Below are 13,132 nucleotides of genomic sequence, written 5' to 3' on the forward strand. Positions count from 1 at the left end.
TTTTTCTTGTTAACCACAGTTGCGTCACTTTTCCTGTTGGATTTTGTTTCTTAAAGGAATCTATATTTTATGTAAATATGTGATAATTCCTTAAATGCGATTGCCTGTGTATCATTACACATTTTATTGTAAGTTCCCAATCAACTTGCCCCTCCTAGCTTGACAGTTTCCTTCTGTGACAGAACCATGTAACCACCAAAGCCGATCTTCATCAAACCTGCATTCTTTGGGGTTCCAAACAGAAACAGGAACTATCTGTCATCTACCTTCCAAACACCCTTTCACTCTGTGATCCTGGTGAAATTTGAAGCCAAGTATTTGCCACAAGGCTCAAGAGCATCAGCCCACTGGAGGCAAAGTCGTGAGACCGGCCAGTCCAGCAGAACGAAACCCTCCGACCCTCCCCATTGACCAACTGACAGAATGAACACAATGCTGTTCTGGGTGTAATTGAGAGTAGCAACAATAACAGCAGAATCCAACCCCTGTAATCACTTGTGACCTTGTTGGTGTCTCAGCAGGTACAAGGAAACACAGAATCCCTTCCCACATTGAGTGCAGGTGAATGCTCACTCCCCGGGGTGAACTGGCTGATGTCTCCGCAGGGTGGATAAATGTCTGAATCCCTTCCCACACTGAGAGCAGGTGAACGGCTTCTCCGTGTGAACTCACCGGTGGGACGTCAGGCTGGCTGATTGATTGAATCTCTTCCCACACTGAGAGCAGTTCAATGGCCTCTCCCCAGTGTGAACCCTCTGGTGTGTTACAGGGTGAATGACTGACTGAATCCTTCCCCCACACTGAGAGAAGCTGAATGGCCTCTCCCAGTGTGAATGCGCCGATGAGCTTCCAGTGCAGATGGGGCTTTGAATCCCTTCCCACAGTCCTGGCATTTCCACTGTTTCGCCATGTTTTGGGTCTCCTTGTGTCTCTCCAGGTTAGACAATTGAAGCCTTACTCATACAGAGAACACGTGTACAGTCCCTCCCCGCTGTGAAGCTCTGTAACTGGTTGAAGCTCTTTCCACAGTCAGTGCTCTGGAACACTCACTCAGGTATGTGTGTCCCAAAGAATCAAGTAACTGTCAGATCAAGATGTGATGTTTGGGATTTCTGTCTAATTCCTCCTTTTCTAATAACCTGGAAAAACAATTTACAAAATACATCACTGTCAGTACAGGATAGAAACTCAGAACAGGCAGTTCTAGTCTCTCTGGAACATACTTTCCTTCCCCATTCCCCAAAAGCTGTAAATCCTGAAGGTGCTGATTCAGGTTGATTGACAGATCCCTGCTCACTGCTTCGTGTCCTGGACACCGAGACCATAACAAATAGGAGCTGCAGTCGGCCATTTGGCCCATTAAACTTGCTCAACCCTTTATTTGTCGTGTGAGGAACGGTTGAGGACTCTGGGACTGTACTCGTTGGAGTTTAGAAGGATCGGGGGGGATCTTATTGAAACTTACAGGATACTGCGAGGCCTGGATAGAGTGGACATGGGGAGGATGTTTTGACTTGGAGCAAAAACTAGAACCAGAGGACACAATTTCAGACTAAAGGGACGATCCTTTAAAACAAATGTGAGGAGGAATTCTTTTAGCTAGAGGGTGGTGAATCTGTGGAACTCTTTGCCGCATTTGAGTTTTCCTCATTTGGGAAGGCCCACGTGCCTCGGACACCAACGACATGGCCGGTAGGGACAAGCCCCGTCATCAAGGTACCGGATTTAATTGGACATTATCGACCTAGGCCAAATCACTGAGTGTCTTTAAGACAGAGATAGATAGGTTCTTGATTAATAAGGGGATCAGGGGTTATGGGGAGAAGGCAGGAGAATGGGGATGAGAAAATATCAGCTATGATTGAATGGCGGAGCAGACTCGATGGGCCGTGTGGCCTAATTCTGCTCCGATGTCTTATTAGTGTCACAAGTAGGCAGACATTAACGCTACAATGAAGTTTCTGTGAAAATTAAGTCTGAACCTATCCAACCTTGGCTCCCTTACACAATTGAAATCCGCACCACCCCCTCCCATAATCAGCTGGTGAGAATCCAAATCCTAGATTTGACCATTTTGAAGGCAGTGCTGGATAGATTCTTGATAAGCAAGGGAGTGAAAGGTTATCGGGGGGTCGATGGGAATGTGGAGTTGAGGTTACAATCAGATCAGCTGTGAACTTATTGAGGGAGCTGCTCCACAGTTTGGTTGTGGGATGCAGAATGTATTTATCCCAGAACCCCACTCATTCCACTTCCCTTTCTCTTTCCTCTTTTTCGGAGATCATGTTTGGCTGATCCCACATGCTATTTACACTTATGAACCTTTTGGTGTTTGCTGCTACACAAAATCGGGCTGCCCTAAAATTCGGCCCCTTCAGTGAACCTCTGAGCACCCGGGACAAAACTGAATAGAACCGACCCCCCTAAAATTCGGCCGGTTCAGAAAGCCTCAATCACTGTATTAAGTTGATCTTTTCTCTACACCTTGCTATAACGTAACATATTCTGCAGTCTCCTTCCTTCTGTGTGTATGGTATGCATTGTTTGTACAGCATGCAAGAAACAATACTTTTCACTGTATCCTAATACATGTGACAATAATAAATCAAATCAAATCAAAAAAAGTACATTTACATCATCATCAAAACATATACACAAGGGCAGGCAAAGAATTATGCAGTCAATAGGAAAGACAATCTGGCGGGTGTCTATTCTGCACTGGTTCCCTGCTCACTTAAGGGATTTGGTTTTGCTTGACCTTGGATGCCCTCTCCGGGTCTTCAGAAGATGTCTCTCCCCTGGAAGGTGTTATAGTCTCTTTTGCAGACAGAAGATTAGGAGCAGCAAGGGGTTCTTCAGCAATCTCGGTTTCTGCGGATCGACCAGTAGTCGCAGTCACATGATCGGGTAGAATGGATGGCGGTTCATCCTGAGGTAGTTCTAGCACACACAGTACTGGCACATTGATGGGTGTCACTCACAACTGATCTGTGTCGTCTCCACACTCGCTCACCTTCAGTTTGCACAGTGTAGGAGACAGGGCCAGTTTCAGACAACACAGTTACAGGGACCCTCTTCTCGCTGGTGGAGCAGCTGCAGACCAAAACCTGCTCTCCTTGTCCAAAAAAGCATCTTTTGGGATTCCCTTCTCTTCTTCAGGTTTGTGACTGCTGATTGTGTTCCACTATCTCAGACGTCTCCAGGGGAAATGTTGATCAGATGTCGTTCTCAGTTTCCTCTTCAGTAGTAGTATAGCTGGGGAACTCTGAGTGGTCGTCTGTGTGGTGTTGCGAGACGTCGCCAAGAAACTGTTTAGACGCCAATTTAATGAACCTTGGTCCTTGAAGGTTTTCAGTGCATCTTCAAGGACTGGACAAACCTTTCGGCTCAACCATTTGTGGATGGGTGGTAAGGTGCTGATTTTATGTGTTGGATAACAATCATCTTTAGATAGTTCTCAAACTCCTGAGCTGTGAATTGTGGACCGTTATCACTCACAATTTGTTCTGGTTTCCCAAATCTGGCAGGAAAATCGCATTGAGATTTTTGATGATTTGTTCCGCAGTTGTTGATTTCATTAGGACCACCTCAGGCCATTTGGAATGTGTATCTATGACAACCATCAACATGTGCCCCTCGTATGGCCCTGCAAAGGCAATGTGTAACACCATGGTTGAAGTCTCCCTGCTGCCAATGAAGGAAAACCTTTTGTGGCCCAAAATAGTTAAGGGCCTGTGGGCCGTTAGCAATGTGAAGTGACGACCACAGAGATATTGGTGAAATCTTCTCGCACCATAAATAATACTCAGTGCCTCCTTCTCCAACTGGGCCTAATCTGATTCAGCACTTGTTAAGGTATGTGACAAAAGCTATTGGTCTTTCTTCCCCTGACGGTGGTATGTGTGACACCACCATCCCAACACCGTACGGCGAGACATCATTGGTAAGTTGTGGTGGTAACTTTGGGTTGAAATGGACCAACACTCCTGAATTCTTCAGTGTTTCTTTAACTGACTGATGTGCTTTTTCACTCTCTGGTGTCCATTGCTATGCCTGTTTTATGCACAACAAATTAGGTCATGGTTTAAGCAGGGTTTTGAATCAAATTTCTCATATTGGTTAATTAACCCGAGGAATGATCTTAACTGTGTTACATTCATTGATCATGGATCCTCCATGATAGCCTCCATCTTCTTAGCTGCCTTCTGTTAGAATGGTGAGCAAATGTGGAGATTCAGCCTCAACATTCATTCGCAGATAAGCCTGCGATAGGTCAATTTTACTGAATTTCTGTCCTCCTGCTAGGCCGGTGAACAAAACCTCAATCAACAGTAGCAGGTATTGATCCACACATAAAACCAGATTGATGGTTGTTTTAAAATCTCCATAAATGTGTATAGTCTCGTCCTGCTTCATTACAGGCACAATAGAGGCTGCACAGCCACGAGCGGTGATGAGTTGACCAGTAGTTAATTAATACACTAATCTTCAATTAACACATTTGGTTAATATAAGATCCGATGTTTCAAAAAGACAACTTGTGGGAAACAATAGCTTTCTTTCTTACTAATTCAGCAATGAGCCTTATTCTTGACACAGACTTTGACAGAAAATGATGTCATGCAGTTTATTAAAATTAGGAAATATTCTTAGTTCAAATAATGTCTGGTGGCCCTGCTGTTTCTAAGAACATTTAGGTACAATGTTATTTTTAAAAATACATACATCTGTGTTATCTTCCTTGACCTTGTTATTTATGACAGGGAATACGTTATTAAAGTGATTGATTTTTAAAACTAAAATTGATTACCGAAGCCTACAGACAGTTTGCTAAATAACAACGGTGATTACCCTTCATTGGCTGTGAAACATTTTCGGACGTCCTGTGCAAAATTTTAATTTGTCCACGAATTAGATATATTACACTCAATTCCTTCATCAAGATGATAAATAAAAATTCAATCTTCAATTTCAATTTCTGTGATACCTATATATTTGTCACCATTTTGAAAACTCTTGTGAAAATCCAAACACTGTGTCCTGAATGATTTGATTCAAAACACAGCGAGTTGTTGTGATTTGGAATGTGTGCCTGAAAACAGCGCAAGAAGCAGTTTCAACTGTTGTCTTTCAAAAGGGAACTGGACAGATTCTTGAAAGGACAGGAAAATTGCAGGGTGATGGTTTTAATTGGATAGCTCGGCCAAAGCATGAGCCGGTTGGGCAGAATGGCCTCCTGTGCACTCTTGAGCTTTGTGTGCATTTAAACCGAGTGGTAATGAGCTGGAACCCATTTACTATGAGGCCGGGAGAAGCCTAGATGACGGGATGGTTGTAAATGGAATTTGGATCAATACTTTAGGGAAATAAACCTGCAAGGTTCTGAGTGGCTCCATTCTCTGCCCTCATAAACCTATGATGTGGAGATGCCGGCGTTGGACTGGGGTAAGCACAGTACGAAGTCTTACAACACCAGGTTAAAGTCCAACAGGTTTGTTTCGATGTCACTAGCTTTCGGAGCGCTGCTCCTTCCTCAGGTGAATGAAGAGGTCTGTTCCAGAAACACATATATAGACAAATTCAAAGATGCCAAACAATGCTTGGAATGCGACCATTAGCAGGTGATTAAATCTTTACAGATCCAGAGATGGGGTAACCCCAGGTTAAAGAGGTGTGAATTGTTTTGTTTTTGTTTTTAACATTTTTTTTATTCTCCTCCATTTTCACATTTTCTCCCACATTTACATCCATCAACAATAAACAATAATCAGCAAGATATGTCAGTCCCCATAATAACAACGATCCCATCTACCCACCAACCCCCAAACCTCAACCCGCATGTTTACATAAACAAATGACAAAAAGGAATCAGGGATTACCCGTAGTCACCCTTAATCTTACACAGCTACCCCCCCACCCCCCCGCCCCACCCCAGGTCTCCAGCTCCTCCCGTCCACTGCCTCTTGTAAAACTCCTCCCCCTACCCTCGGTTCCTTCCCCCCCCCCCAAACATTCCACCCCGGCTAGACCACTCGGACCCTGTTCTGCCAGGCTCCGATGGCCGCAGCCCCTCCCCCCACCTCACTCCCGTTCACTGGCCAGCGTGGAGGCCCCCGCCCGGGTCCCTTTCCCACTTGCCTGGCCATAGCAAAGCCCAAAGATCCCCTTTTAGCACACAAACCTCGCATATCCACCTACACCCCAAAGAACTCTCATTTTGAGTGAAAGTCCCGTCCCTTCCCTTGTCCAACTATATACCACCTTGGCTCCTTTAATCTCTACACCCGTGCGCAGTGATACAAAAAAGAAGAAAATACAGTCATGAGGTTACATCGGCACATGGCCATTCCTCAATTTGTCAGTTCTGCCACAGTCCTTCTGCTTTCGCAAACTCCTCCACTGCTTCCGCCGTTCCAAAATAAAAGTCGCTGAGCTTGTAAGTCACCCTCAGCTTCGGTGGATCTACAATGCCGCACCGCACCTTGCTAATGTACAGTGCCCTCTTCACCCGGTTGAAGGCAGCCCGCCTCCTTGCCAGCTCCACCGTAAAGTCCTGGTATACATGTATACCAGCTCCAGCCCACTGCACCACCCGCTTCAGCTTGGCCCAGCTCAGGACCTTCTCCTTCACCCTGTACCTACGGAAGCACAGAGTCACTGCCCTTGGAGGCTCACTCGCCTTTTGTACAGGCCTCCACGACCAATGAGCCCGATCCAGTTCATATCGGGAGGGGTCCTCCCCCAATAGTTTTGCCAGCATCGCGGCAAAATACTCAGTCGGCTTCGGTCCTTTAACTCCTTCGGGCAGCCCCACAATCCTAAAGTTCTGTCACCTGGATCTATTTTCCAGGTCTTCCATTTTTCCTCGCAGATCCTTGTTAGTATCCATCACCTTCCGCATCTCTTTCCCCATCGAGGCAAGCTGATCACCGTGCTGCAATAATGTCTCCTCCACTTCCTTCAGCGCCTCCCCTTGCTCTCGCACCTCCGCCACTGCGCTCGCCACCTCCGTCCTCACCGGGGAAACCGCCTCCTCCACCAGCACACTCAAAACCTCCCTCATCTCCTTCCTCACCGTCTCCATGCATTTCGCAATCTGCGCCAACTGCTTTTCAAATTCCGCAGCCATCACGTTGGTTATTTCTTCAGCCGTAAGCAGTGCGGCATTCCCTCGTGCTCCAGCCTCCATTTTTCCTGGTGACCCCGCGGTGACCTTTCCACTCCCCGACGGACCTCCCGCTGGTTTTTCTCCGGCCGTTTTTTTGCTCACCCTCGACATTTTTCTTTGGGGTTTTTTTTCCCGCCCTCCTGTGTCTTCTCAGTGCCTCCTCCGTGCCTTCACCCTGCTTCTGCCGCCTCCGTGGACCCTGGGACCGGGCTTAAAGCCCCAAAATTGCCATTCCCGAGCGGGGGCTCTCCATTGTGCCACCGCCTCCCACCCGCTGTCACCGGTCGTCCTCAAAGTGGTGTGAATTGTATCAAGCCAGGACAGTTGGTAGGATTTTGCAGGCCAGATGGTGGGGGATGAATGTAATGTGGCATGAATCCCAGGTCCCGGTTGAGGCCGCACTCGTGTGCGGAACTTGGCTATAAGTTTCTGCTCGGCGATTTTGCGTTGTCGCGCGTCCTGAAGGCCGCCTTGGAGAACGCTTACCCGGAGATCAGAGGCTGAATGCCCTTGACTGCTGAAGTGTTCCCCGACTGGAAGGGAACATTCCTGCCTGGTGATTGTTGCGCCATGTCCGTTCATTTGTCGTCGCAGCGTCTGCATGGTCTCGCCAATGTACCACGCTTCAGGACATCCTTTCCTGCAGCGTATGAGGTAGACAACGTTGGCCGAGTCGCACGAGGATGTACCGCGTACCTGGTGGGTGGTGTTCTCACGTGTAATAGTGGTATCCATGTCGATGATCTGGCACATCTTGCAGAGATTGCCATGGCAGGATTGTGTGGTGTCGTGGTCACTGTTCTGAAGACTGGGTAGTTTGCTGCAAACAATGGTTTGTTTGAGGTTGCGCGGTTGTTTGAAGGCAAGTAGTGGGGGTGTGGGGATGACCTTGGCAAGATGTTCATCGTCATCAATGACGTGTTGAAGGCTGTGAAGAAGATGACGTAGTTTCTCCGCTCCGGGGAAGTACTGGACGACGAAGGGTATTCTGTCGGTTGTGTCCCATGTTTGTCTTCTGAGGAGGTCGGTGCGGTTTTTCGCTGTGGCGCGTTGGAACTGTCGATCGGTGAGTCGAGTGCCATATCCCGTTCGTACGAGGGCATCTTTCAACGTCTGTAGATGTCTGTTACGCTCCTCCTCGTCTGAGCAGATCCTGTGTATACGGAGAGCTTGTCCATAGGGGATGGCTTCTTTAATGTGTTTAGGGTGGAAGCTGGAGAAGTGGAGCATCGTGAGGTTATCAGTGGGTTTGCGGTAAAGCGAAGTGCTGAGGTGACCGTCCTTGATGGAGACGAGTGTGTCCAAGAATGCAACTGATTTTGGAGAGTAGTCCGTGGTGAGTCTGATGGTTGGATGGAACTTAATGTCATTGTGTAGTCGTTTCAGTGATTCTTCGCCGTGGGTCCAAAGGAAAACAATGTCATCGATGTATCTGGTGTATAGACCATAAGACCATAAGACATAGGAGCGGAAGTAAGGCCATTCGGCCCATCGAGTCCACTCCACCATTCAATCATGGCTGATTTCAACTCCATTTACCCGCTCTCTCTCCATAGCCCTTAATTCCTCGAGAAATCAAGTATAATGTCGGTTGAAGGTCCTGTGCGATGACTAGGTCCTGTTCAAACTTGTGCATGAAGATGTTGGCGTATTGGGGTGCGAATCACTACACAATGACATTAATAAGTTCCATCCATCAGACTTACCATGGACTGCTCTCCAAAATCAGTTGCATTCTTGGACACACTCGTCTCCATCAAGGGCGGTCACCTCAGCACTTTGCTTTACCGCAAACCCACGGATAACCTCACGATTCTCCACTTCTCCAGCTTTCACCCTAAACACATTCAAGAAGCCATCCCCTATGGACAAGCGCTCCATATACACAGGATCTGCTCAGACGAGGAGGAGCGTAACAGACATCTACAGACGTTGAAAGATGCCCCCGTACGAACAGGATATGGCACTCGACTCATCGATCGACAGTTCCAACGCGCCACAGCGAAAAACCGCACCGACCTCCTCAGAAGACAAACATGGGACACAACCGACAGAATACCCTTCGTCGTCCAGTACTTCCCCGGAGCGGAGAAACTACGTCATCTTCACAGCCTTCAACACGTCATTGATGACGATGAACATCTTGCCAAGGTCATCCCCATACCCCCACTACTTGCCTTCAAACAACTGCGCAACCTCAAACAAACCATTGTTTGCAGCAAACTACCCAGTCTTCAGAACAGTGACCACGACATCACACAACCCTGCCATGGAATCTCTGCAAGACGTGCCAGATCATCGACATGGATACCACCATTACACATGAGAACACCACCCACCAGGTACGCGGTACATACTCGTGCGACTCGGCCAACGTTGTCTACCTCATACGCTGCAGGAAAGGATGTCCCGAAGCGTGGTACATTGGCGAGACCATGCAGACGCTGCGACAACGAATGAACGGACATCGCGCAACAATCACCAGGCAGGAATGTTCCCTTCCAGTCGGGGAACACTTCAGCAGTCAAGGGCATTCAGCCTCTGATCTCCGGGTAAGCGTTCTCCAAGGCGGCCTTCAGGACGCGCGACAACGCAGAATCGCCGAGCAGAAACTTAGAGCCAAGTTCCGCACACATGAGTGCGGCCTCAACCGGGACCTGGGATTCATGTCGCATTACATTCAACCCCCACCATCTGGCCTGTGAAGTCCTACCAACTGTCCTGGCTTGATACAATTCACACCTCTTTAACCTGGGGTTACCCCATCTCTGGATCTGTAAAGATTTAATCACCTGCTAATGCTCGCATTCCAAGCATTGTTTGGCATCTTTGAATCTGTCTATATATGTTTCTGGAACATACCTCTTCATTCACCTGAGGAAGGAGCAGCGCTCCGAAAGCTAGTGACATCGAAACAAACCTGTTGGACTTTAACCTGGTGTTGTAAGACTTCGTACTGTGCTCATAAACCTACACACTAAATAGAGAAATTTCATGAACTCCAGTCTCTCCAATTAAAAGCAGAAGCGCATCTGAATCCAACCATTGTCATCTCTTGTGAACTCGCTGGTGTCTCAGCAGGTGGTGTGAGTGAGTGAATCCCTTCCCACACTCAGTGCAGGTGAACAGGCTCTCCCCGGTGTGAACTCGCCGATGTCTCAGAATGCCGGACGACATTTTCAATCTCTTTGCGCCGTGAGAGCAGCTAAACGGTTTGTTCTCGGTGTGAATACGCTGGTGGACCCTCAGAACCGCAGCATTTTTCAAGCCCTTCCCACATTCCGAGCATTTAAAGGGTCTTTCGTTCGTGTGAGTGACCTGGTGTACAAGCAGGCTGGATGACTGAGTGAATCACTGCCTACACATGGAGCAGGTGAATGGCCCCTCCCCAGTGTGAACTCACTGGTGTCCACAGGGCCGGTGCATCACTGAATCTCTTCCCACACAGAGCAGACAAATGGCCTCCCCCAGTGTGTAGCCGCTGATGTGTCACGAAGTTGGAAGAATTCCTAAATCTCTTCCCACAACTGGAGCAGGTGAATGGCCTCGCATCGGTGTGAACTCGCTTGTGTATCTGTAGATAAGTTGACCGAGTGAATTCATTTCCGCACTCAATGCAGGTGAAGAGCCTCTCCCCAATATGAACTCGTCAGTGTGTCGGTAAGTTGGATGAATGACTGATCCCTTCCCACATTCAGGACAGGTGAACGGCCTTTCCCCAGTGTGACTGCGGCAAAGAATCTCCAGCTTAGATGGGGCTGTGAATCCCTTCCCACATAGAGAGCAGGTGAACGGCCTCTCTCCGGTGCGAATGCGATGATGCATTTCCAGCACAGATGGAGATCTGAATCCCTTCCCAGCCACCACATTTGCACGGTTTCTTCATGGTGCGGTTGCATTTGTATCTCTGCAGGTTGGACAATCAGTTCAAATGTCATCCACACACAGAACACATGTACGGTCTCTCCCCACTGTGAATAGTGCAATGTTTTTTCAGGCTGTGTAACTGGTTAAAGCTCTTTCCACAGTCAGCGCTCAGGAACACTCTCACTCGGGTGTGTGTGTCTTGGTGCTTTTCCAGTCACACTGATGATTAAAATCTTTTGAAGCCGACAGAACAGAAAACATTTCTCCTTCCAGATTCAAAGGCCAATGATATTCCGGCCTCAAGGAAACGAGTGAATCTATCAGATCGAGACACATTTGACATTTCTGTCTGTAATTCTTCCTCTTCTAATATCCTGGAAAAACAATACACAAAAGTTATCACTTTCAGTACAGGATATAGATTCAGAACAGACAATTCTAGTTTCTCTGGAACTTTCTTTCCTCTTTCATTCCCCGAAAGCTGTAAATCTCCATCCCACACACTCTCGATCCATTCTCACTCTGCTGTATCTAATATTCACCCTCCCAATTCTCCTGGAGGTGCTGATTCAGGCTGATTGACAGATCCCTGCTCACTGCTTCCTGTCCTGGACACACAAACATGAGAATTTAAATGCAGGCTGCCAGACAGATATATGTCTATATTGTGGTTTTAAAGTTAATAATGATGCAGGAGTATTAAGCAGCTGTTGAAATGCATTGTACTTCGCATGGGTCGTGCAGTGGTTAACACTGCTGCCTCACAGCTCCAGGGATCCGGTTTGATTCCTGCCTTGGGTCACTTTCTGTGTTAGGTGGATTGGCCATGCTAAAATTGCCCTTAGTGTCCAAAATTGCCCTTAGTGTTGGGTGGGGTTACGGGGATAGGGTGGAGGTGTGCGGTTGGGTAGGATGCTCTTTCAGAGAGCTGGCGCAGACTCGATGGGCCGAATGGCCTCCTTCTGCACTGTAAATTCTATCTATCTATCTACTGGACTAAAAATCATAGAATCTACCGTGCAGAAGGAGGCCATTCAGCCCATCGAGTCTGCACCAGCCCTTACAAAGAGCACCCTACTCAAGCCCACGTTTCTACCCTATCCCCATAACCGGTAACTGAGTAACCCCCACTTAATCTTTTTGGACCTAAGGGCAATTTATCATGGCCAATCCACCTAACCCACACATCTTTGGACTGTGGGAGGAAACCGGAACACCCAGAGGAAACCCACACAGACACGGGGAGAACGTGCAGACTCTGCACAGACAGCGACCCAAGCCAGGAATCGAACCTGGGACCCTGGAGCTGTGAAGCAACTGTGCTAACACTATGCTACCGTGCCCCTAAAATGTGTTCTGCCCCTAAAAATGTGTTCAACATACAGACTTGATTCCCTTTCTTTCCCTTCAATTGCTGCAAATCACCAAATGAAGGTCAGAATAAGAAAATTAATGGAAAGGGGAGGAAATAAAGTCTTTTACTCACAGATGTTGGCGGCAGTCTGTGTGAAGGTCAATCTTCGTTGAAACAAAGCCCGCGCTCTGATTGGCTGGAGGACCAGAGTCCTTCCGGTCCTCCAATATTTTCCATTGGTTGCCGGCTGCTTGAAAGGCGATGTCACGTGGCACTGGGAGACAATTTGACTCATGGAACGCAGACAATTTGGCCAATGGGATTAGCACCATCCTGCACATGCGCAGCTGCCCCTCTCCCTTGGACGTGCGGTCCTGGGCTGCCCGCCCGTGCGGCGGATAGAGCGGTTTTCCCATCGTGGGCCATTGTGGGAGGCACGGTCGTCATTGCTCACCTCGGGCCCAGTCTCCCGGGGCTGGAATGAAAAGCGTCACTCTGACACAACGGACATGTGGCTGGTCACTGTATTTGATTGATTTCAGCCATCCCAACTTATCATTTAATAAATTCACTTTAGTTCAGACAAGACTTTAACCAATTAAGGCAAAGGCAAAATTCTCTGGATAGTAAATTTAAAAAGAAGTTTATTAAATCAAAAAAGTTTACTGATCAACTTTAAGACATTGACTATTTACAACTTCATGTGGGTGATCGGTCTGTGGAAGTGTAACCCTCTCTGGCTC

The 13,132-nt window shown here is 47.7% G+C and overlaps 1 protein-coding gene across 1 annotated transcript in view; it reads left to right on the top strand.

Moving 5' to 3' along the window:
- Nucleotides 1–13,132, top strand: part of LOC140418001 (uncharacterized) — a 200,932-nt gene that overhangs the window by 83,479 nt on the left and 104,321 nt on the right. The gene's annotated exons all lie outside the window — the stretch shown is intronic.

This window comes from Scyliorhinus torazame, chromosome 5 (genome assembly GCF_047496885.1).
Source record: "Scyliorhinus torazame isolate Kashiwa2021f chromosome 5, sScyTor2.1, whole genome shotgun sequence".
NCBI classification, from domain to species: domain Eukaryota; kingdom Metazoa; phylum Chordata; class Chondrichthyes; order Carcharhiniformes; family Scyliorhinidae; genus Scyliorhinus; species Scyliorhinus torazame.